Source organism: Rhinolophus hipposideros (genome assembly GCF_964194185.1).
Source record: "Rhinolophus hipposideros genome assembly, chromosome: 20".
Lineage (NCBI taxonomy): Eukaryota > Metazoa > Chordata > Mammalia > Chiroptera > Rhinolophidae > Rhinolophus > Rhinolophus hipposideros.
In genome coordinates, this window is record NC_138066.1 from 14,165,751 (window position 1) to 14,189,815 (window position 24,065).

Consider the following 24,065-nt stretch of genomic DNA (forward strand, 5'->3'; position numbering starts at 1 on the left):
GTCTTATTAGACCGGTGGAACCTTTAAAGAGGAAGCAAAACAGCAAGAACTGTGCACCTGGCCCCATCTGAATTTCAATAAACCCCTTTTAATTGGAGATTGAAAAGACCTTGATTCCTAGACAAACCTAGGCAGGCAGCAAGCCTCATAGGCAAATTTCCCACCTTATGGTGTAGATTCTATGTGGTAGAAATGACAGCTTGGCATGTCTAGGCTTGAGATCAGAAACAGATTCTCCCAGCTTCTGGGGGCGGGGTGGGAAAAAGGTGTGTGGGGGGGTGTCTCCTGGCTGAGTTAGGAGGATACCACATGGGCAGATGAGGACGTGGCTACACATCAGCCGACTGTCAGCATAGAGAAGGGACCCTTCCCAACTCCCACTCACACACCACCGCCTTTCTAGGAGCCAGACAGGTATGACTCACCTGCTATACTTGAACAGGAAGCCATCATGAGATAAAGCAGAGAAAGACCAAGAAGTGGTTGTCCCCTCTCCATTTACTCCTCGGTGACATTTGCAAACCTCCCTCAGCAACAGAGGTGAAGAGCTGGGAAGAGCAGAAAGATTCTGATTATAATTGAGTTTATCTGGAGGTGACTTGGTAATGTTTTTGCTTCTAGAAAGCTGGGGCTTAACAAAGAAATTTAATTCAGTTATAGAAAAATAAATGAAATTATATTTTTCCAAACCTGAATTCATTTACCTGTGAAATTTGAATCTTCTTTTACAATAGTGAAAAAATTGGAAAAACTGGAGCATCCAACAAGAGGGGATCACTTGCAATATTGCGCATTCATTTAATGCAAGGGTGTCCAAACTGCGGCCCGCGGGCGACTGCGGCCCGCAATTCTTTGTTAATTGGCCCGCAGCAAATTCCAAAAATGTATTTAGTTTACTTAAATAAACCAGGTGAGGTGATACGTACTTCACCTCGAGTGAGTGGCCCGGCTGTTTGTGTATTTTACCACATATGGCCCTTGGTGAAAAACGTTGAAAAAAGTTTGGACACCCCTGATTTAATGTTTACAAATATAAAAATGTTTATTGTATAATGTTAAGTGAAAAAGAAGAGTATAAAAATGTATGTCCTTTTTGACTATAACAATGTTTAAAAGAAAAACCTTAAAATATAGTTGAAATAAAATTAGAGAAATAAACATTAAAAATATTAAGTTGTCTTTGGGTGAGAAATATTGTCTTTGGGTGAGAAAGCTGTGGGTAAATTTTCCTTCTTTCTACTTTTTGAAATTCTCCTCCATGAGCATATTTTTCTTTATCATGAAATTTATATATTTAAATATGTGTGTGTGTGTGTATTGTTTTAAGCATGGCTTGATCCGTGGCCTAGAGCTCTGAAGAGGTTGGAGAACAGGAGGAGGAAGGTAAAAGGATTTTTGCAGGCCCTGTTGAACTCTGTTCTGCTGAATTGACAGAGTTGGTCATCTTTTGTCTCCTTCTTCCTGTCTGGTAAGTAAATGTTGGGTGATGTCATAGACAGACTGAGCCAAGAAATGATGGGCCCTGATGAATGGGAACCTCTGTTCATGAGAAATACAGGGAAACTAATATAGTAGTTTAAATTCTATGTCAGAGGTTCTCAAAGTGTGATTCTCAGATCAGCAGTCTCAGCAATGCTGATTATTAGCAATGCAACTTATCTGGCCCCACCCCAGAACTACTGAATCACAACTCTTGGAGTGTGGCCCAGCATGGTATATTCTAACAAGCCTTCTAGGAGATTCTAATGCCTGCTAAAGTTTGAGAACCATTTTCTCTTTTTAAGTTTTATTTTATTTTTTAAAGTTTTTCTAAAATAAATTTGTTATTTTGAATAGCTTTAGATGTACAGAAAAGTTGCAAGATAGTACAGAGTTCCATATATCACCCCCTCATCCAGGTTCCCCTCTTCTTCACCTTACTGGTACATTTGGAGAATCACTCTTCTAATGAATAATCACTGAAGAGCTGGCTTTACATTAATCACTGGGGTAAGTATCAGTTCTGAGGCTGAAAGGAGCTAAGAGAGGTGCTTATGGCCATCACCTCTGTTCACACTTGAATAAGATTTTAAGACAGGTTATTTCATTTTATCCTCAGTAGAAGACTTTTCAATAGGCCAAGGAATTTATCTGCACTTTACAGATAAAAAAAGCAAATTGTGGGGCCGGCCCGGTGGCTCGGGTGGTTGGAGCTCCATGCTCCTAATTCTGAAGGCTGCCGATTGGATTCCCACATGGGCCAGTGGGTTCTCAACCACAAGGTTGCCAGTTCAACTTCTCAAGTCCCGCAAGGGATGGTGGGCTGTGCGCCTGCAACTAGCAATGGCAACTGGACCTGGAGCTGAGCTGCGCCCTCCACAACTAAGACTGAAAAGACAACTTGAAACTGAATGGCACTCTCCACCACTAAGATTGAAAGGACAACAACTTGAGTTGGAAAAAAGTCCTGGAAGTACACACTGTTCCCCAATAAATTCCTGTTCCCCTTCCCCAAAAAAATCTTAAAAAAAAAAAAAAAGCAAATTGAAGATCAGAAAAATTAATGATTTGCCCAAGGTCAAACAATAGTAACTAATGTTTATTGAATTATTCCAATTGGCCAACTCTTATTGATAATATATCAATATATCAACAGCAAATATATATTATCTCATTTAAACCTCACACAAATCTTATACGGTAAGTATCATATTACATCTTCATTTTATAGACAAGGAAACTGAAGAACAGAAAGACTAAGTATCCTACTCTTGGACAAACAGCCTTTTTTTTTTTTTAAAGATTTTATTGGGGAAGGGGAACAGGACCCCACTGGGAAACAGTGCGCACTTCCAGGCCTTTTCTCCAAGTCCTTTCAGTCTTAGTTGTCCTTTCAGTCTCAGTTGTGGAGGGTGCCGTTCAGCTTCAAGTTGTCCTTTCAATCCCAGCTGCGGAGGGCACAGCTCAGCTCCAGGTCCAGCTGCCATTTCCAGTTGCAAGGGGCACAGCCCACCATCCCCCGCGGGAGTCAAAACCAGCACGTGCCCCAACCAACTGAGCCATCTGGGAGCTCGGCGGCAGCTCACCTCAAGGTGCCACGTTCAATCCCAGCTGCAGGGACAGGGAGCCCACCATCCCTTGCGGGACTGGAGGAGCCCAACCGGCAACCCTGTGGTCGAGAGCCCACTGGCCCATGTGGGAATTGAACCGGCAGCCCTGGGAGTCAGCAGCATGGAGCTCCAACCGCCTGAGCCACCAGGCAGGCCCGGACAAAGCTTTAAATAAAGGAACTGCGATTCAAACCTAGGAAGTCTGACTCTAGGGCAGATGCAGATGTACATAACCATTTAGCTATTGAGTAAGTATGATGCCTTTGAAATGTATCAGCTTGTCTAGACTAAATTACATTTTCCCAAATTCCATTTTCAGTATGTTTCGAGCTAGCAGGTGCCACATGAGAGTTTTGTGTGGGAGAACGGGAGGGCGGAAGTGAAGCAGTAACTATTTTGTAGTGATACATGTTGCTCCTTATCTGCTGCTTCTCCTTATTGACAGGAGCTAGCAGCCCTGCCTGCAAGTGCTTCATCTCCCTCTGAATCTTCCTTCAGCTGCTCTGACTCCTGGGCCAGGTGTGGGTGCTTAGCTCTGAGCAAAGAGCCCTGGTTTCTGCCAGACACTCACACCCTCAACATTAGAGGCAACAAGAGTTCACGTGGGCTTCAGGCAGTCCTGATGGGCTCCAGCTCATGCCTGTGAGTTCCGGCTTATTCTTGCTCTCCTCCACTTTATACCCATTTTCCATTCTCAACTGCCTGCTCTGTGGACTTCAAGCTCCAGTGTCACATGTAAAGACAATAGCCTTGCAGAAACTGCTGAACCAGCTCCCACAATTATGTAAGATCAAATCCCTGTAATAAATACTATATACAGGTAGTCTTTACTTTGCATGGTAGCTGGATCATAAAAATAACTTATTAAGCAATCTTAATAATCAATGAGGGAAAAAAATCACTGAGCATAAGTATGAGTGCTCTGTGACCTTTAAATATTTTGGTCAAAACGTTAAAATCCCTCCACTGTCAGTTGTAAGTACATAGGAAACTGAAAAAAGTAAAGGAAAGTTACTATTTATTTAGTACTGTTATTTAGAACATTAAAAAAAATTGAAAATTAAAACATTTTATTTCTTTGTAAAAAACTTTTCTATTGTGCTTACCTTCTCCTCATCATATAATTTGTATATAGAGTAAACATCTTTTCTATGGCTTGGTGAATTATCATAGTGCTTTCTAAGTTTGGATCAGCTTCCAACATTTTATCCTTTGAGCTTTCAATGTCATGAAATATCTCTGAGAGTTCCTTTAATGTGAAGGTGTTTTGTTTGTTTGTTTTTTATCAGCGTCATTTTCTCTGGGACATTTTTGTCCTTTTCCCATTAATCCTTGGAATCTGAGTGCAGATTTGAGATTACAAGATTAAAAGAGTTTTGGAGATTGGTTGCACAACAATGTGAATGTATTTAATGCCACTAAACTGTACACTTAAAAAAGATTAATTTGGTAAATTTTATGTTATGTGTATTTCATCACAATTAAAAATTAAAAATAGAGGGGCAGACGGATGGCTCAGTGAGTTAAAGCGCGAGCTCTCAACAAGGTTGCCGATTCAATTCCTGCATGGGATGGTGGGCTGTGCCCCCTGCAACTAAAGATTGAAAACGACAATGGACTTGGAGCTGAGCTGCGCCCTCCACAACTAGATTGAAGGACAACGACTTGGAGCTGATGGGTCGTGGAGAAACACATTGTTCCCCAATATTGTCCAATAAAATTGAAAAACAAAAAACAAAAAACAAAAAACTTGACACTCATTAAAAAAAAAGAAAGAAAAATTTTAAAAGGAGAAAATCAAATGAAAGTGGTAAATAGATCATTGAAAATAAAAATTGAAAAATACCTTAGCTATCCATTTAATTTGCTAATTAGATCACATAGTTAATTTGAATGTTAAAAAAGAAATTGAAGTTGTGCACTGATCTTTAAAAAAAGGGAGGGGAATACACTTTGCAAATGCTAACAATAACAACAAAAACTTGGAGTAGCTATCTCAATACCAGACAAAGCATACTAAAGATAAATAAGGACATTTTATATTAATAAAACTTACAACTATCTGGATAATAAAACAATTCTAAATGTCTACTCTCTTAACATAGTCTCCAAATAGGGCAAGCAAAAATTAATGCAACTAAAAGTGAAACTGGACAACTCTACATTCACAGTGGGAGGTGTTAGTACACCTCTTTTAGCAACTAAAGAACAAGCAAACAAAAAAGGCTGTATAGATATAAAAGATTTCAATAACTAATTAACAAACTCGATTAATTATCATATGCAGAACACTCAACAATTGCAGACTACAAATTAGTATATATTAGGCAGATGAAAAAACATTTACCAAACTTGACAATATTTATTTTAAACGAATATTACTTTAAATGACTATTATTTTAAATAAAATTTTAAAGTATTTAAAATCATATAGAGGTTTTTCACTGACTATGATGGGATTAAACTCAAGATCAACAACAGAAAGATTAACTAGGAAATCTCTGGAAATTTTAAAATGCATTTCTGTATTAACTATAGGTCACACAAGAACTACCAATGGAAATGAGAAAATGTTTTGAATTAAATGATAATATAAATATGACATGCCAAAGCTTGTCTGATGTAACTGTATTAAAGGAAAGTTTATAGTTTTAAATGCATATATCAGACAGGAAGAAAGGCTAAGAATCAATATTCAAAGCAGCCATGTCAAGGCATTTTTTTAAATGACAGATTAAACTCAAAGAAAACAGAAAAAGAAATAAGAGCAGAACTTAATGAAGTAGAAAGCAAACATACAACAGAGAACATTAATAAAGATAAATATTGGTATTTTGAAGAGACTAATTGCTAAACCTCTGGCACAACTGATTGAGAAAAAGAGAGAAAAGGTTTAAATAACCATTACCAGGAATAAACAAAGGGATATTGCTATAGAATGATATTACAAATAACTGTAACCTAATCATTTCTACCTTTTGTTGAAATGGACAAACATGAGAAAAATGAAACTTCCCAAATGGACACAAGAAGACATGGAAAATCTGAATGGTTCTATACTTATGAATAAAATTAAATTAATACTTAAAACATTCTTATAAGTAATTCCTGGCCCAGATGGCTTTGTCACTGGATTCTACCCAAATATTTAAGAAAGAAACAATGCTAATTTTTCACTAACTTCATCTCTGGGCCTCAGTTTCCTCATCTATAAAAAGGCAGGTGTTGAATCAGCCAAGCTGTGTCTGCCCCTGATATCTCTTTTGGCACGTCTGCTGGCAGACCCTTGTGAAGCTGAAGAGCTTTGGCTTTGATAGAAAAAGATTTCAGAATCCTGGTATTCTGTGGTTTAGTACTTACTATCTTTGGATGAATGGGAGTCACCTGGTCTTGTTCGCTGTGCTTTACAATTTGTCATGGATGTTGCCATCTGAACTGAGATGGGTTCTATTCCCGTGGTCCCATAATCCCCAACACTGTCCTTTACTCCCAAGGGAGCTTAGGAAGCTTAAAAGTGTCCTGTAAGAAGAACCCCAGGATTAAGGGTACATCGGGTCATGGGTATAACATTGATTTCAAAACCTCAACTACCCTGAACTTGCAGATTTACTCCTTGAAGCATCAAAACTTTATTTTAACCATCTTGCTTAGAAATCATGCTAAATATGTATATTACATCCAGTATTTCTAATTAAGTATTGGTTAATAAGCATACATTCTTTTAGTTTTTTTCTTCAGAATATAGGGTCATAGTGATGAATATCTGTTATTGTAATCTTAGAGAAGCAATCAGGAAAATTAAAGTACATAGAGTTATTTGCTCCTAGACCAACAAAATCTTTCCAATTTTCTATGAGTTTTGAATTCTTGTCTGCCTTTAAAAAAATCTTCTTCCTACATTTCAGGCTGTTTGCAGTCACCTTCCATATGATAAATGTGTTTTCTTAGATGCTGCATATCCCTCTTTCTAATGTGCTGCTTCTATTTTTCTGTGAATTAAGAAAAGAGATTATCAGCCGTGTTAATAATATTGTGTGTGTAAACTAGGAGTAAACCTCCCATTTTTTAAAATTGATATATTAAGCTATGCATGTACTCTCTCCTATTTTATTCAAGCAGATAATAGGTCTTCTGCTCAGGGAGAATTTGTGGCTCCTGTTGAAGAAATAGAGAATAGGAGAGATGACTATCCTCTGACCAGGGTTTCTTATGACCTGGGCCCTTGATCTTGAACGGGGAAAAAAATTACATCTTTATTTCCATTAACCTGTATCTGAAATGTAGCATTTCCTTCAATTGTAAATATAGGAATAAACTACCATTGTATTAACAGTACCTGTGCCTTTGTCACCAGCAGAAATCAGCTATTTTCATATCCTATTACGGTTGTTGCAATACGTTGAAATATTGTTTACATTAATCAGCACTTCAAAAGTATGAAGTTATTAGCTCCATCACTAGATATGGAGCTATCTAGTGATAGCAGATAGCTATCACTGGTATTCCATTAAAAAAAAATCTATGCGTTATTATATCTTAAGTCTGTTTTTAAAATATTTTGATAATTGTACATCAATATTTCCCCCCAAGCTGGTGGAAGGAAAAAAAGGAAAGAGCAGAGAAGACTGTGAGACTGAAAGCAGGAGCTCTGGGCCCTCGGGGAGAGTGCGGCTGCCCTCTGCATCTAGGGACATAATCCCATGTCATTGAGTTGGGAGTGGAAACAGTCGTCAGAGCCTCTGTGTCCTGCGGGGACTAATGCCTGAGACCTTGGTGCTCCCCACAACAAAAGCCCTCCCAAAACTGTGCATAACTCATGGGAATGGGAGAACCCCCCAAAAAAAGCTAAGTTCTATTTTTCATACAGCTGAGTTTGGGGGCTGAAGTCTGTGGCAGCTACAAAGGTTTTTCTAGTAACCAAAAGGTACAGCTGCAATTACAGGATTTCTGTGCACTATAAACATAAACAGCATGAAAGAAGTTAAATACTTGTGTTCAGATTGTAAGATCTAGCGCAGACTTGATAGGTATATTGTAATGTTCAGTGAAAAAAGAACTCCCCTTTGTATTATAGTCATGTGGTCTCATATATGACAACTGAATAATTAAAAAACAAAAAATAAACCTTTAATTGGATTGCTCAGGGGCCTTTGATGGCATTTCTGAATAGTGGCTGTGTTTCAGATGGGGGCTGATGTATGGCAGTGTGCATGTGTGCCAAAGCTGGGAGAGGCCATATGTAGTCCTGGCTTGTCTATTTGCTGCCTCACTGGTCAGGGGACCAAACAGGGACCCCAGACATCTTTGCACTGAGTCCAGTCTCCACTGCCTCCATCACAGTCTACACTGGCAGCTTCATGGACCAACTCAGCTCTCTGTCTCACTTTCTCCACTTTCCCTGTTTCAAAGATAAACTCTCAACTCATGTGCTGCAAGAAGAACCAGGCCAAAGGCTTCCTCCTCCTCCTTTCTACCTTGTGCGCAAATTCCCTTTGCAAAACAAAAGACCACTCTGGGGTGAGGAGGAAGACTATCCTTGTTCCCCTTCAACTCTTAGGGAGATTGCGTACCCACTTCTGCTTCTCCTCCCCTCAGGCCTCTCCTACCCTCAACAAACCCCAAACCCTGCGGGATGGGTAGGGTCTGAGGGACAGGTAGGGGTAGTGACCAATGTTTTTGTTATTCCCTGAACCCTAACCTATCCCTTCTACAGCTGGGCTTAATGTGGGAAGAAGAGTCTCAGGCCTCAGCTTGCCAGATTGTGCAATGGACCAGCTGACAGGTGAGGCAGGCTCTTCCTGCCTCCAGATAGTGTCAGCAGTTCAAAGGCATTATCTTCTTGGCCTTCAATGGAGCTGGGGTAGGGCTAAGCTAATGCCTGTAGGGCCTCTTCCCTCACCTCTACGCCTCAGCAAACAATAGGGAGGCAAGGTGTTAGAGAGACAGGAAACCTGGGTTCTAGTCCAATATCTGCCAGTAAAGCATGCCTGGTCCATCTAAATCTCCTCGGTACTCTAGTCTTAGTTTGTCTATCTCTAAGACAAGTAGGTGAAACTAGATGAACTTTAACATCCTTTCCATCTTTTAATGGTCCTTGCACATTATCAACATCCCAAAAGACAACAATCTCTACTCACAGGCAAGCCAATAGGCTCCAAGCCACACAATCAAGAGAGGATAAGAATGCACCTATTTAGAATCTTAATACATTCAACTGCATTGGTCAAGGCTAAACCTCACCTCAGGATTTCCAGTAAAGACGGCATTGTAGGTAAGTGCTGTACTCACCTCCTCTCAGGACCACACCAGTTACAACTAAACTACAGAACAACTGTCATTGAGAATCACCTGAAGTCTAGCTGAACTGAATGTCTACAACTACGGAAATACAGAAGAAGCCACCCCAAAACTGGTGAAGGGGGCAAAGACACAGAACAGGATGGTCCCACACCCATGTGTGACCATTAAAAATTGGGAGGGATGTCTCAGCTGCAGAGGTCCCCCCTGAAGGAGTGAGGGGTCCCAGCCTCACACCAGGCTCCCCAGCCCAGGGTTCCAGTCCTGGGGAGAGAAGCCCCCATAACTTCTGGCTGTGAAAACCAGTGGAGATTGTGGCTGAGTGAGCACGAGGGCAGATGCAATCCTAGGTTCTCTTCTTAAAGAGACCACCCATGGACTTACTCGCTGATAGATTCACGCGCTCTGAGTTCCAGTGCTTGGGCAGCAGCTGGAAAGCTACCAGAGACATACGGGAGGAACTAAATTGTCTAGCTTCAGGGTGAGGGCTGGAGGGGCAGCTTTCTCCGGGAAGGAGGAGCTGGTGGAAGCCACTGTTTCTTTGTTGAGCCCTCCCCACTCCCTGCGTGCAGACACAGGCAGTCGCCGTATCTGAGTCGCCATCAAACTGGCTATCACCTTTCGTCTGCCCTGCCCTAGTGATTCCCTGAGACCCCGCCCTACCTAAGTTTCGGGCACACCCAAGCCACTTCTAGTGGCTTTTCGATATAAACAACCTGTCTTAACTCATGCTGTGGACTTTCCTAAAATCTCTCAAATGTTCACAAAACCCAAACAAGCAGCATTTGGCTTCGGCATGACCTATATCCCTGGCTGAACATCCCTAAGCCCACAGTAGAGGCAGCAGGCTTTGGTAGGTTGGCCTCTTGAGGCAACTCCAAGCCCCGTGTGGGCAGCAGCCATCTGTGGATTGCTTTGTGGTTCGTGCCAGGTGGCTGCAGGCAGGGCACAGGATGAGGCTAAACTTGGCCTGCCACGGGTCCCCTCCCAGGAGGCCCCATTGGCTGGCATGCCTGGTGGCCAGCTTCGGATCAAGATGGAGCATCACCCAGCTGCCTCCAAGGACAACATACCCAAAGGGCAGACTGGGCAGGCACCAGAGTCCCATGAAACCGAATCTTGCTCTGTAGGGTCAGCCCTTGCACCACAGCTCCTCCATTGTAGTCACAGCCAGTCCACACAACCAATTAGCCTGCAGGTCAATCCCTCCCACTGATATGCAAACAGCAACAAGGCTCAACTACAATAGGAGGGCACACACAACCCACACAAGGGACACACCTAGAGCATTGGTCTGGTGACCAGAAAGACTGCACCACTGGGTCCCACAGGACACCTAGTACATAAGGCCACGCTACCAAGGCCAGGAGACATAGCACCTCTACCTAATACATAGAAACAAACACAGGGAGGCAGCTAAAATGGGGAGACAAAGAAACATGTCCCAAATAAAAGAACAGAACAAAGCTCCAGAAAAAGAACTAAACAAAATGGAGACAAAAAAATCTACCAGAAACAGAGTTCTGAGTACTGGTTATAAGGATGCTCTATGGCCCCAGGAAGAAACTTCAACAAAGAGACAGAAAACACAAAAAATGGAGATAGAAAACATAAAAAAGAACCAGTCACAAATAAAGAATACACTAACGGAAATAAAGAATACATTAGAGGGAATCATACCAACATTTGCATGAAAGGGGCACCAGAAGGAGAAAAGAGAGAGCAAGGAATTGAAAACATATTTAATGAAATAATGACAGAAAACTTCCTTGACCTGGCAAAAGAAAGAGAAATACAATCCCAGAAAGCACAGAGTCCCAGACAAGATGAACCCAAACAGGCCCACACCAAAACACATCATAATTGAAATGCCAAAGGTTAACAACAAAGAGAGAATCTTAAAAGCAGCAAGAGAAAAGCACTTAGTTACCTACAAGGGAGCTCCTATAAGACTATCAGCTGATTTCTCAACAGAAAATTTGCAGGCTGGAAGGGACTGGCACAAAATATTCAACGTGAGGAAAATCAAGAAACTACAACCAAGATTACTCTACCCAGCAAAGCTGTCATCTAGAATTGAAGGACAGATACAGGGCTTCCCAGACAAGAAAAAGCTACAGGAGTTCCTCACCACCAAACTAGTATTACAAGGAATGTTAGAGGGACTTCTTTAAGATGAAAAGAAGAAAAAAAGATAAAATATATGAATAAAATGACAATAACTTTCTATCTATCAACAATTATTTTCAATGTAAATGAATTAAATGCTGCAATTAAAAGACAGGGGGTCTAAATGGATAAGCAAACAAAACCCTTATTATACTCCTTCAAGAGACTCACTTCAGATTGAAAGACACACACACAGACTGAAAGTAAAGAGATGAGAAAAAGATATTTCAGGAAAATGGAAACAAACAAAACAGAAAATCTGAGGTAGCAATACTTATAGACAGAATACTTACAAACAAAATAGACTTTAAAACAAAGGCTACAAGAGACAAAGGTCCCAGTAATTACACTCCTGGGTATTTATCCAAAGAAACCCAAAACCCTACTTTGAGGAGATGAATGCATCCATATATTCATTGTAGCACTGTTTATAATGGCCAAGATGTGAAGGCAGCCTGGGTTTCTGTTTATGGATGAATGGATAAAAAGTAGGTGGTACATATATATACAATCAGATATATGGGAATGGGTTCTTGCCATCTGCGGCAGCATGTATGGTCCTGGAGGGTATTGTGCTGAGCAGAGTATGACAGACCAAGAAATACAGATGCAATATGATTTCGCTGACATGTGGAATCTAAAGAACAAAATAAACAAACAAACAGAACAGAAACAAACTCATTGATACAGAGAACATTTTGATGGTTGACAGATGGGAAAGAGGTTAGGGTGACTGAAAAGGGGAAGGGATTAAGAAGTGCAAATTGGGGCCAGCCCGGTGGCTCAGGTGGTTGGAGTGCTGTGCTCCTAAGGCCAAGGTAGCAGGTTCAATTCCCACATGGGCCAGTGAACTGCGCCCTCTACAGCTAAGACTGTGAACAACAGTTCTCCCTGGAGCTGGGCTGTGGTGAGCAGCCAGAGGTTGGCGTAAGCTGCCGTGGGGGGCTACCATGTACTGCCATGAGCCGAAACAACGGCTTGAACTGAAGTGGGGGAGGAGGTGCAAGAAGGGAAAAAAAAAAAGGGCAAACTGGTTGTTACCCACCGTGTTTCTCCAAAAAATAGTCAGACAATCAGCTCTAACGCATCTTTTGGAGCAAAAATTAATATAAGACCCAGTCTTATATTATGTTAGATTAGACCCGGTCTTATAATATTGGGTCTTATATTAATTTTTGCTCCTAAAGACGCATTAGAGCTGATCTTCCAGCTAGGTCTTATTTTCGGGGAAACACAGTAGTAGTTATGGGGATGTAGGGTGTAGCATAAAGAATATAGTCAATAATATTGTAATAACTATGCATGTTGTCAGATGGATACTAGATTAATCAGGGTGATAGATGGGAAGGGGGTTGGGAAGCAAAGTGCAAAAGGTGAAGAAGTACAAATTCGTAGTTACAAAACAGTCATGGGGATGTAAAATAAAGCATAGAAATATAGTCAATTATATGGTAATAACTGTGCATAGTGCCAGGTGGGTACTAGACTAGTCTGGTGGACTTAAATTATGTAAATGTCTAACCACTATGCTGTACACCTGAAATTAATATAAAATAATATTGAATGTCTAAATAAATAAAATGTAAAAAACAAAAACAAATGAAAACAAAACCCTCACCTTAGGGGCTCTGCCCCTCTTCTACACCAAAAGTTGAGTGGTCTCTGAATTAGGAAACATGCAGAGGGAGAACACTGAAGGCCCAGGAAAGCCCTAGGCCTGCTGCTGAGGAAGGAAGCCAAAGAAGTTCATCATCAGAAATGCAAAAGGAGTTTAGAGGCCCAGCCAGATGTGAGACTGGCAGATGGAAAAGAGTGGGTGCTAGGGATGCATTGGGATAAGAAAAATTAGGTATTAGGATGGCTTGCTTGTTCAGAAAACAATGTCCCAAGCATCGAACTGTTGTCAGAAAAATGCCTTATTACCTAAACAAGCCATCAGCTCAGCTGGGCAAAGAGGTCATCATTTAGTGACAGGTATAGTCTATGAGAAACAGACTGGGAAGGGGCAAAACAGGGATTTGCCCCAATCTCTCTGGCTGATCAGAGGGGCTGGAATTTTACAAACTTCCATTGGCCTCTTTGGGCCTGACATCTTACATTCTGGTCCATCATGGCTGTTGGAGGAGAGATGGGGTTCAGAGGATAAATAACTTTGAGAGATCACAGTAGTGGCTAAGAGATTTCATCTTTCTATTTTTTAAATTTTGAAATATTTGATAAAGCCCAAAGGACATATGTTATATATGTGTAATCACATGCATAATAATTCAAGAAACACCTGTGAACCCATCACCCCACCGAAGAACTAGAACATCACCAATGCTTAAAGATCTCAAACCCTGCCGTATCCAGAGGTGACTGTTATTCTGAACTTGTCCCATAATCTTTTGCTTTTCTTTATATTTCCCACACATAAGTCCCCAAACAATAAATTGTTTAGTTATGGTTATTTTCAAGTTTAACAGGAATGTATTCATTGTATGAATTACTTTTTTTCAACTCATTATATATATTCTAAAATTCATCCATGCTGATGTGTGTATGGTTCACTCATTTATACCATGTATATCATTTCATTGTGTAAATACTCTTATACCACAATTAATGTATCCATTCTTTTGTCCAAGGGTGTTTGGATTGTCTAGCTTTTTGCTGTTTATTGATATCTGTGTTTCCTGGAGCCCAATTTCTCTGGGGTATATACCCTAGAGTGGAATTATTGGGTCAAATTGTTTTTCAGAATGGTTGGACCAATTTATGTTCCACCCATCAGAGTTGCTGTTGCGCCACATTCTCCAAGACTTGGTATCATTCTTCCGCTTTCCACCAGTATTTCTAACCTTGGTTGGGGATCTCTGTTGGTGACATTGGGGTCAGCTCCCACCTTTCCCAGCCAGAGCCCATGACTTTTCTAACGCCCCATGAACATGCTGAGGTGTTTCTATATAACCCATTTTCATAACTGAATAACACTGAGCACAAAGGAGGCAAGGAAATGACAGTTTAGGGACAGACTTGGGGACTTGGGGGTCTTTCTATGCGACTATCAGAATCATCGGATCCTTTTACAGAATGAAGGCAGATGTGTTAGTTCTGCTCTAATCCACACCACTCTGGAACCCGGTCCCCGACGGGAACTGAAGATGCTTAATTTTCTTCCCTATCAGCCCCCAACTCGTTTCTCAGGAAAACACTATTTATCTCCATCCACTCTCTCCTCCACTGTCAGTATTTCTCTAAATGTGGGTCACCACAAACCCCCATGAGAATCAGCTGGAGTGCTTGTTAAAAATGCAGGTTTTCAAGCCCCTCCTCAGACTGAATCTCTCTGGGGTGCAGCTCAGGGACCTGCTGTTTATTTAACAGATTCCCCAGGTGATCCATGAGCACACTGAGGATGGAGAGGGGCTGCCCTAGGCACTGCCATCGGAGAAGTCACACCAAGTTCAACTCCAGAAAGGTGCAGACACTCTCCCAACAGCTCCTCCATAAGAAACAAGTAGAATCCCATCTTCTCATGACCCTTCCCCTACTTCCACTGTCCCCCAACACAGCAGGGATAAGGAGAGCGCTTACATTTTAGTATCTACGAGTATGCACACAAGAGGTGTACCCCCGCACTGGTCATAGAAAGAGAAACTGAAACAGCTGCCTACTAGTAGAGTTCTAGTCAAATACATAACGGTACATCTTTCTAACGGAATGCTACGCAGCTATTAGAAATGATTCTGTCTTTATTATTGCAACTCCACTTTCACAGAATCTTTAAAAAGCATGTTAAATTTTATAGTTTCCATTGTAAGTAGGCATTATCTTCATAATCAGAAAACACACACAATAAAACCCAAAATACAGAAACATCCAGAAACATTTGCTGGATATTTATAAAGGAGCTGGTTCAGATTATTCAACAAGTCCCGATAACAAAAATCTCTTTAAATTATCAAAGGAAATACTACAGGAAAATTTTCCAGATTTGAGGGACTTGAGTTTCCAGATTGAAAGAGCTCACCAAAAGGCTTGCACTACAAACAAACAAACAAACAAACAAACAAACAAAAAACAATGCAGCTATTTGTCATCAAATTTCAGAACACCAAGAATAAAGAGAAGATGCTAAGTTGTTCCAAAGAGAAAAAAGGAAAAACAGGCCAAAGACAAAGCATCAAGAATTAGAGTGGCCTACCAGAGTCATTGGATATTACAAGACCATGAAGCTTTACTTTCAGAATAATGAGGAAAAAGGATCTCTACATCTATCCTAACCAGCCTACCAAGTGTTATGGTGGAATAAAGACATACTGAGACATATAAGGGCTACGGTATTTAATTTCTGAAGCACTCAATTTACACTACTCCTGATAGATGTATTTTAGCAAAATGAGGATGTGCAATATGAAGGAGAAAGCCATGGACCCTGGAAATTGGAGCTCCAACCCAGGGCACTGGCGAGGGCAGACCCTGAAGGACTCAGGTGTGCACAGGCCCCGGGCAGGCACAGCTAGTTCAAATTGGGGAAGGAAGAGGGGGCTGAAGGATAGAGGTCTCCAGATTTAAAAAATGCAAATGGAACCAACAAAGGCTTCAACTTGTGTTTGAATGTATGGAAAAACTACTGACAGTCATGTGACAGACGTTTGGAGCAGTTGAGAAAAAGTAGTGAAATAGAGATAGGTACATAGAAAACCAAGCAAGTGAAAATATGACGGTAATTTCAGGAAAACCAAAAAGTTGTACAAGAAAGAAAACATAGAGTATTGGAAGTCAGCATAATGCCTAGAATTGATAAAACTATGAAATTGTATTATGTGCATTATTTAGAAAATGGAGAAAAACAAAGGAAAAAATTAAAAGAATTGAGAGTAGTTGCCTCTGGGGAATGGAACAGAGAGATGGGTAAAGGACTATTGTATTTTGCCATAAGCCTTGTAGCACTATTTTTTAAAACTAAGCACACTTATTATTTTTATAATAATAGTTGGAACACTCATAAACTGCTGATCAAATGTAAAATGATGCAGCCATAACTTTAAAAAAGTTAAACAGAGTTACCACATGACCTCGCAATTTCACTCCCAGGAGTATATTCAAGAGAATTGAAAACAAGTGTTCAAACAAAAGCTTGTACAGGAATACTTCAGCACTATTCACAATACCCAACAAATGGAAACAATCCAAATATCCATCAACTGATGAATGGATAAGTGAAATGTGGTATATCTGTATAGTGGAATATTATTCAGCCATAAAAAGGAATGAAGTACTGATACATGGTACAATATGGATGAACCTTGAAGACATGACCCTAAATGAAAGAAACCGGACACAAATTCCACTCACAACAGCATCAAAAAGTATAAAATACTTATAAAACAAATATAATCAAGGAAGCTGTATTAGTTTACTAGGGCTTTCATAACAAAATACCACAGACTAGGTGGCTGAAACAACAGAGATTTATTTTCTCACAATTCTGGAGGCTGGAAGTCCAAGATCAAGGTGTCAGCAAGTTTGGTTTCTTCTGAAGCCTCTCCTTGGCTTGCAGATGGCCACCTTCTTGCTGCATCCTTTCATGGCTGTTCCTGTCTGTGTTGTCTGGGACCTAATCTCCTCTCCTTATAAGGATACCAGTCACATTGGATTAGGGTCCACTTTAACAATTTGACTTGGCGTGGGCCTTTTAAAATTTATTCAGTTTGGTACACAGTGAACTCTTAATATGAAGATTTGTATCTTTTTCTGCTTTAGGAAATTTTTTCCCATTATTTTTTTTATTTTCTTGTTCTCATACTCTGGAACTCCTACTAAAAAGAGTTGGAGCGTCTGGGTATATCTTCCAAATCTCTTTTATCTCATATTATCCAACTTTGCCACCCTTCCAAACTGTCCTTGCCTCATGAATTTTCAGGCTGTGGTTTCTTGACAAACTTGATTTTATCTTCTTGTTTATTTTTTATTATTTTAAATCAATTTTTGAATTGTACAACTGTATATTAATTCATTGTCATTGTAAAACACTTCAATGATACAGAAAAAAATTAAAACTCTATTAATGCTCTATGTCTAACCTTTCAACTCAGTTTCCGCAAAGTAACCACATACCAGTTTAGGATTTTCCCTTTCAGATCTTTTCCTATGGCTACTTTTATATTTTTTTATATTGAAATAGGTGTTTTGTTTTTGCTTTATATAAATGGTATCAAATTGAACCTACTGCCTACTGTTTCACAATTTCCTTTTAGCTTATTCTGTACCTTGGAGATTTTGCATGTCAGTAGATACAGATTTATTTCTTTTTAACAGCTATATAGCATTCCATAATACGGATGTATCGATGTATCGTAATTTGTATACTTACTCCCCTACTGAAGGATATTTACATTGTTCCCTTTTTTTTCTCTTTTATAAACAATGTGACAACGAACATCAGTGTACCTACTTCAACCTCACTGTAAGTAAATATGCATTTCTCTGGAACATAACGTAAAAATGGAATTGCTGTTTAGGAGAATATATACACATTTATTTACTTTTCAATATATCCTTAGTACAAAATTCAAGTTACTACATCAATCATATTGAAAAGCAAGTCTTCCTACTCCTGCTTCCCAATCATCAGTTCTTCACTCCAGATGGAATCACTGTCATCAGTTTTTTTCCTTTCACAAATATTCTAGGATTGGCCATTTTGGATTTATATGTATATTGCTTAATGGGCCTTCAAAAAGGCAATTTATACTAACTATGGTGGGTTGCAATTGACCAGATTCTTTGCTGTTCCTTCCACCCAGAGGTGACGTCTATTTCCCCAACTCCTTGTATTTGGGTTGGCCTAGGCTTTGAGAGATATTGTAGTTTACTTTCTAGCTTTCTTGGAATGTTGCTGCCATGTGAATAAACCCAATCTATCCTACTTAAGGGTGAGAAACAACGTGAAGTAGAGACGTACTCCCATCTTAGGTTTCCTAAACTGGGGGTTGGCAAACTTTTTCTGTAAAGGGCTAATTGTAAATATTTTCAGCTTTACGGGCTATATGGTCTCTTTGCAACTACTCACCTCTGCTGTTGTATTGTGAAAGTGACCATCAACCACATATAAATAAACAGATTTGGCCCACTGGTTCACTGACCCTTACCCTAAACCAACCAGCCTGCCAATTGCCAGGCATGTAAGGTCATCCTAGACCATCCAAGCCCCAGTGTAGCCTCCAGCAAACTACAGAGATCAGCTGAACTAGACCAGACCAGAATAACTGTACATCTAATGCACAGAATTGTGAGTAATAATGTTTGTTGTTTTGAGCCACCAAGTTTTAGTTTGTTACACAGCAAAAGCCAACCAACACACCAAAATTTACCATCACTGAACATTATCAATATTTTTTATTAATCTGATGTGTTAAAAACAGTATGTTATAGTTATTTTACTATGTCTTTCTATGATTATGGGTTTTAGCATTTTTAAAATATATTCACTAGTCAACTATGTATGCTCTTTTGTGAGTGTCCTCTTTATATGTATTGCTCATTTTAACACTGGATTATTTGCATATTAATTTGTTATTGTTTGAGAATATATCTTGGATATTAACTCTTTATTATATATATTGCAAATATTTTCTGTTTGTTGTCAATTGTTTGTAGTATTTTTTTATATTGAATTTAAAATTTTTTATATAATCAACTTTAGCAATCATTTCCTTTACAGTTTTTGAGTTTTGTATCTTTAGAAGGCTCTCCCTATTCTAAGTTTATAAAAACATTCTCCTACATTCTTATAGTTCTATAGTTGATTTTATTTGTTTTTATAATTGTTTTATTATCTCTATGAAATTTATTTTAGGTATGGTGTAATTGTAATATTTTTAAGGTAGAAAACAGTATTATTAGCTATTCTTGCATATTGTTTTTGAGGTAAATTTCAAAACCATCTACAGTTCCCTATTAAAAAAAAAAAAACCTCTTGGCCTTTTACTTTTTATTCCTATTTGTGTCCTATTTTTTTCAGAGTATCCTCAATTTTTTGGTGTGTTAATGGAACTGTTTCTGAGTTTTCAGCCCTATTTGGAATTTATTTGTTTTTTGATTAATATCTTCTGTTTGGGGGACTTAGAACAGGAGGGAGGGTAGTCAAATGTACATTTAAATCCAGTTCTTCCATCAGCTATTCATTTTTGAAATTTACCTTCCAAGTTCTTAAAAGAATTCAGCATTATTTATAATAAAAAATATGGTGTCCTAAGGGTAAAGCATCACTTGCATAGCTCTCTCGGTTATGTACATGTAGGCTGAGAAACAATCATTATTCTGGGATTGAGGCATAGCTTTTGTGACTTAATTAAGGTGGCCATTAGCTCTCTCATATATTAACTTGGTCCCTAAGGAGGAGCTGGATAAATTTACATAAGGAGGCCAGCGTGTTCTGGGCTAGAAGGAACTGATACTCAATCATTGCTTCCTGAGACATGAAGTTAGAGAGACCTGTGGATATTGACTTGGCCCTAGCTAAAGGACAGGCAGGGAAGAGTAACAATGTCTTTGAAATAATTAACTTCTGTAAAGTGGGAGTCCAGGCTGATGCCCTCAAGGGTTGATGCCAGCCCTGCAGGTGGCTGAACAGTTCTGGCACCACCTCTGCAATATTTCAGAATTAACAGCATTACTCACTGAAAGTGCAGCATCAGTTTCCTAAACAGAGAGACAGCATGGAGCAAAGGCTGTAATTCAGTTGGATGCCTATTCTGTCCTTGCTGGGGTATGGAAATTGTATGGACTTCTACCAGATTATATTCTTGGGGATTTGAGGGTAAGTCAGAGATAAGCCTTAAGAACCAGATGTTGAATATCTTGTTAATCTATGTTGTGGAGTCTCTAGACAATTTTCATTTTATGTAGAAAAAAAAATTTAAAGGCTGCCCCGGTACTCCCATATCAACTGACCAGTGAGCGTGATAAGTGCAGCTATGGAGCGGGTGACTCTTGTCTCTGCTGCTCCTGGGAAAGTGTTTTGTAAACTGAAGGTAGAAGAGGAGCAAACCAAGCTGGGCACTCTCCCCGGGAGGTTGATAGCCACCTCAGTGGTAACATATCAACAATGTCTCTGATTTGCACAGAAAGGGGAGCACCTGGTGTCAGTGTCAATAGGAACATAATGTACATTTCATCTGCTAAAATAGGAAGAGGCACAGTAATTACAGCCCATATTCAGAAACAAGGAAAAACACGTGTTTGCCTCTGTGGATCTGACCAACAAAGCCACAGGAAAATCAGTAGCACAAGGCTGACACACAAAACACCTGGGAAACTTGAGAGGACACCAGTATGACTTAAAGAAACCCAACAAGGTATATCGAGTGTAAATGTGACTTGAACAAATATGTAATTTTCAAAATAAATTAGCACAACCAGGAGAAGTAGCTAAGAAATACTTTGGGGAAAAGGATATGGAGTCCAAGTGGGGTATAGGATGGGGGTGTATTTATTTTTTCATTTTAAACCTCTTCGGTTTTAGTTTTTAATCCTATGTATGATACTTGGATAAAAAAATTCTTAGCTCAAAGTGTTTTGATAACTTAGGTAAAGCAAAGAAACTAGCTGGACCATTTTGAGATAAGATTACTTTAAAACTGAATTCTAAATATTAAGCTAAAGGAAAAATATAAATTACTGGTTAATCCTTAATGAATTTTAGGTACTTCTCAGTTCTAAAATGCCATTTACATTTTTTTTAAAGACTGTGGAACTTCAAAACAGAAGGACCATAGCCCATATTGGAAAACAGATTAAGGGATGTAGCTTAAAATAGTCAAGAAATTTGGAGGCAAAGCACATTAATGTGATATAGGCAATAGTCCAATGGGTGTGGTGTTTTTCTCTGATAATTTGTCTGGCATATTTTATATTGGGGGGGGAGCATATTGTTAGCCCCTTTTCTAGTACCTAAAATAAAACCATTTTTAAAAAAAATTAAAGGAGATGTATTTATCATCGTACCACAGTTTTAGGGGCAGACCAACCTATGTCCACCTGTAGGGAAATGAGTTAAAAAATTGTGGCATATCCATACAATGGAATATTATGCACCCATCACAAAGGATCATATAGAACTATATTAACTGAAGTAGAACCTCCAAGACTTATATTTGAGTAAAAAAATATAAAATATTTCTATAAAAATTATTTAGTCCTATATCCTTATGAATATATAGAAGTCTAGAAGTAAGGTTACCAAAATTTGATGGTGATTGGCTCTAGGTGGTGAGATTTCAGAGAATTTTTGCCTTCTTGTCATACTTTCCTGAATCAATTAATTTTTTTTTACAAATTTACTTTTACAAATTTATAATGAACATGTTTTATCTTTGTTTTTATTTATTTTTTAAAATTTTTGTTAGGATGGGGGATATTTTATCTTTATGAAATAATTTTTCAAAAATGGAAAGTGTCCAGAGAAGTTACAAGGAATAATAGTAATAGTAATAATAATAATAATAACAGCTTATTATGAATCAGAAACTATGCTAAGTGTTGTACATGCATTATCTGATTTAATTCTCACAACAACTTTATGAGATTACTCTCCAGTTTTGCAATATTGAGCAAACCAAGGCTTGAATAGTTTAAATAAACTGTCCATAATCACAGGGTTAGTAAGTGGTGGGGTCAGGATTAAAGCCCAGATTCCCTGGCTGCAGAGTTAGGGTTTCTCTGGTTTGACTTACAGGAGAGTTGGATCTGTTTGGAGCTGACAGAGAAATTCACCAACATTTTAAATACAATCCACATTCAAGCCTATTAGTCACGCCCCTTTTACCTTTCTCTTTTACCTTTCCAGAAGAAAGCACCAAATACTGTAAAAATAACCAGTACCAAAGTCACTATCAACTAAAGACAGAACGCTTTCTGTGGTATTCTGCTACAGTGGTAGACCCAGTGAACCATACATTCAAGTACTGGAGGTTACCCTTGCATAGTTCCCCACCCCCCTTTTTTTTGAGGGTGCAGCTCACAGTGGCCCATGTGGGGATGGAACTGAGCAACCTTGGTGTTATTAGCACCACGCTCTAACCAACTGTGCTAACCAGCCACCCCATTCCCCTCTTTTTGAATCTGGGCTGGCCCTTTGACTTGCTTTAACAAACAGAATGTGGTGAAAGCACCATTTCTGGTCCTAAGCCTTAAGAAAGCCTAGCAGCTTTCACTTTTGCCCTTTTGGGAGCCCTTAGCCACCATGTAAGAAGCATGGCTACTCGGCTGGAGAGATAATGTGGAAAGATCACATGGAGGAGAGGATCTGAGTCTACAGGGAGAGAATGGCCCAGTCATTCCAGCTGAACCAGCCCCCAGTTGATGTTACCACCACCAGCAAGGACAGCAGAATGGCCGGGGGTGTGAGGAGGGGGAGGGTGGGGAGCCGGTGGGGTGGGGAGCCGGCTAATCCCTGCCCAGATTGGCGTGTTTCAAACCATACATTTTGGGGTGGTTTGTTACACAATAGATAATGAAAACACCTCCCTTTCCTTGGACACCTGCTGGGAAACTTAGTTTTTCCTAAAGCTAGAGTCTCCATTCCTTAGTACCTATCTCTCTATTTTATGGCAATAGTTTGCCAGAAGCTAGTTTGCCAGAAACATTAATTGCTAGGACCTAGGTAAGTTTTTTTGTTTTTTGTTTTTTTAATGGAAAGAGGTACTAGGTGGGGGTCCAGAGGCTCAGATTTTGGCCCAAGTTTTGTTACTAACTGTATACCTTTTGAAAGTAATTCACCTGTTTGTCTCAGTCGTAAAATGGGAGATGAATGCTCACTCTACTTACCAGAGGGTAAAATTAGTATAACCGTGTTGAAAAGAAAAATAAAACGCTTCCAGCTCAAGAGGCAAGTGAGGAAATACGACGAACAAAGATGTGATGTCATCTGGGTGTTAGATCTTGAACAAACGACTTCATATTTCTGATCCCCAGTTCTTCCTCTGTAAAAGAGACTACTCTTTCTCACCTCACAGTTTATCTGTGATGTTTCAATAACACATAGCATGAGGAGAGACCTGTTGCACAATAAACTTTAACTGCCCGCCGTCAAATCCAAAAGCCCTCTCTCCCCGGTCCCCCACCATCCTCATCTTTCCCGCCCAACCCCAAAGTCTGGAGTGGGACCCAGAAAGCGACTTTTTTTAAATCTACATTTAAAAAAACAAGTTACCTAGCAGATGCTAACGCAGGTGCCTTCACGAAAAGGACTCCGCTTGTTACCAAGCCCCCTCCCTCTGTCAAAAGGAGCCGCAAACTGCAATCTCGCGACAGGTTCTTCTTTCTTCAGCATCTGTACAGGTCTCGCGAGAGTTACTCGTCCAATCACGAGGCTGGATGGCTGCCCAAGATGGCGGCGCGCTGGGAGCGTAACATCTGCGTTTCTAGGAGCTTAGCGCCGAGGTTTCCTTAAGACGCTGGGTTTAGAGGCCCACTCCAGACTGGTCGTCTGGCAGGAACTTTGACCGTAGAGGTGAGTCCCTT

General features: G+C 39.7%; 1 protein-coding gene and 1 pseudogene across 6 annotated transcripts in view; both read left to right on the forward strand.

Annotated features, from left to right (window-relative positions):
- Positions 1–20,518: 20,518 nt before the first annotated feature.
- On the forward strand, positions 20,519–20,914 carry LOC308489301 (acyl-coenzyme A thioesterase 13-like; annotated as a pseudogene). Its single transcript has one exon. The product of its transcript is annotated as an acyl-coenzyme A thioesterase 13-like (transcript).
- A 2,996-nt stretch (positions 20,915–23,910) lies between these two features.
- Positions 23,911–24,065, forward strand: part of METTL16 (methyltransferase 16, RNA N6-adenosine) — a 71,338-nt gene continuing 71,183 nt past the window's right edge. For 4 of the 5 annotated variants that reach the window (XM_081028805.1, XM_081028808.1, XM_081028806.1 and 1 more), the window contains exon 1: positions 23,911–24,054. The gene's annotated coding sequence lies outside the window, so the exon portion shown is untranslated. The remainder of the gene's footprint in view (positions 24,055–24,065) is intronic. The other variant, XM_081028809.1, reaches the window with a different exon arrangement.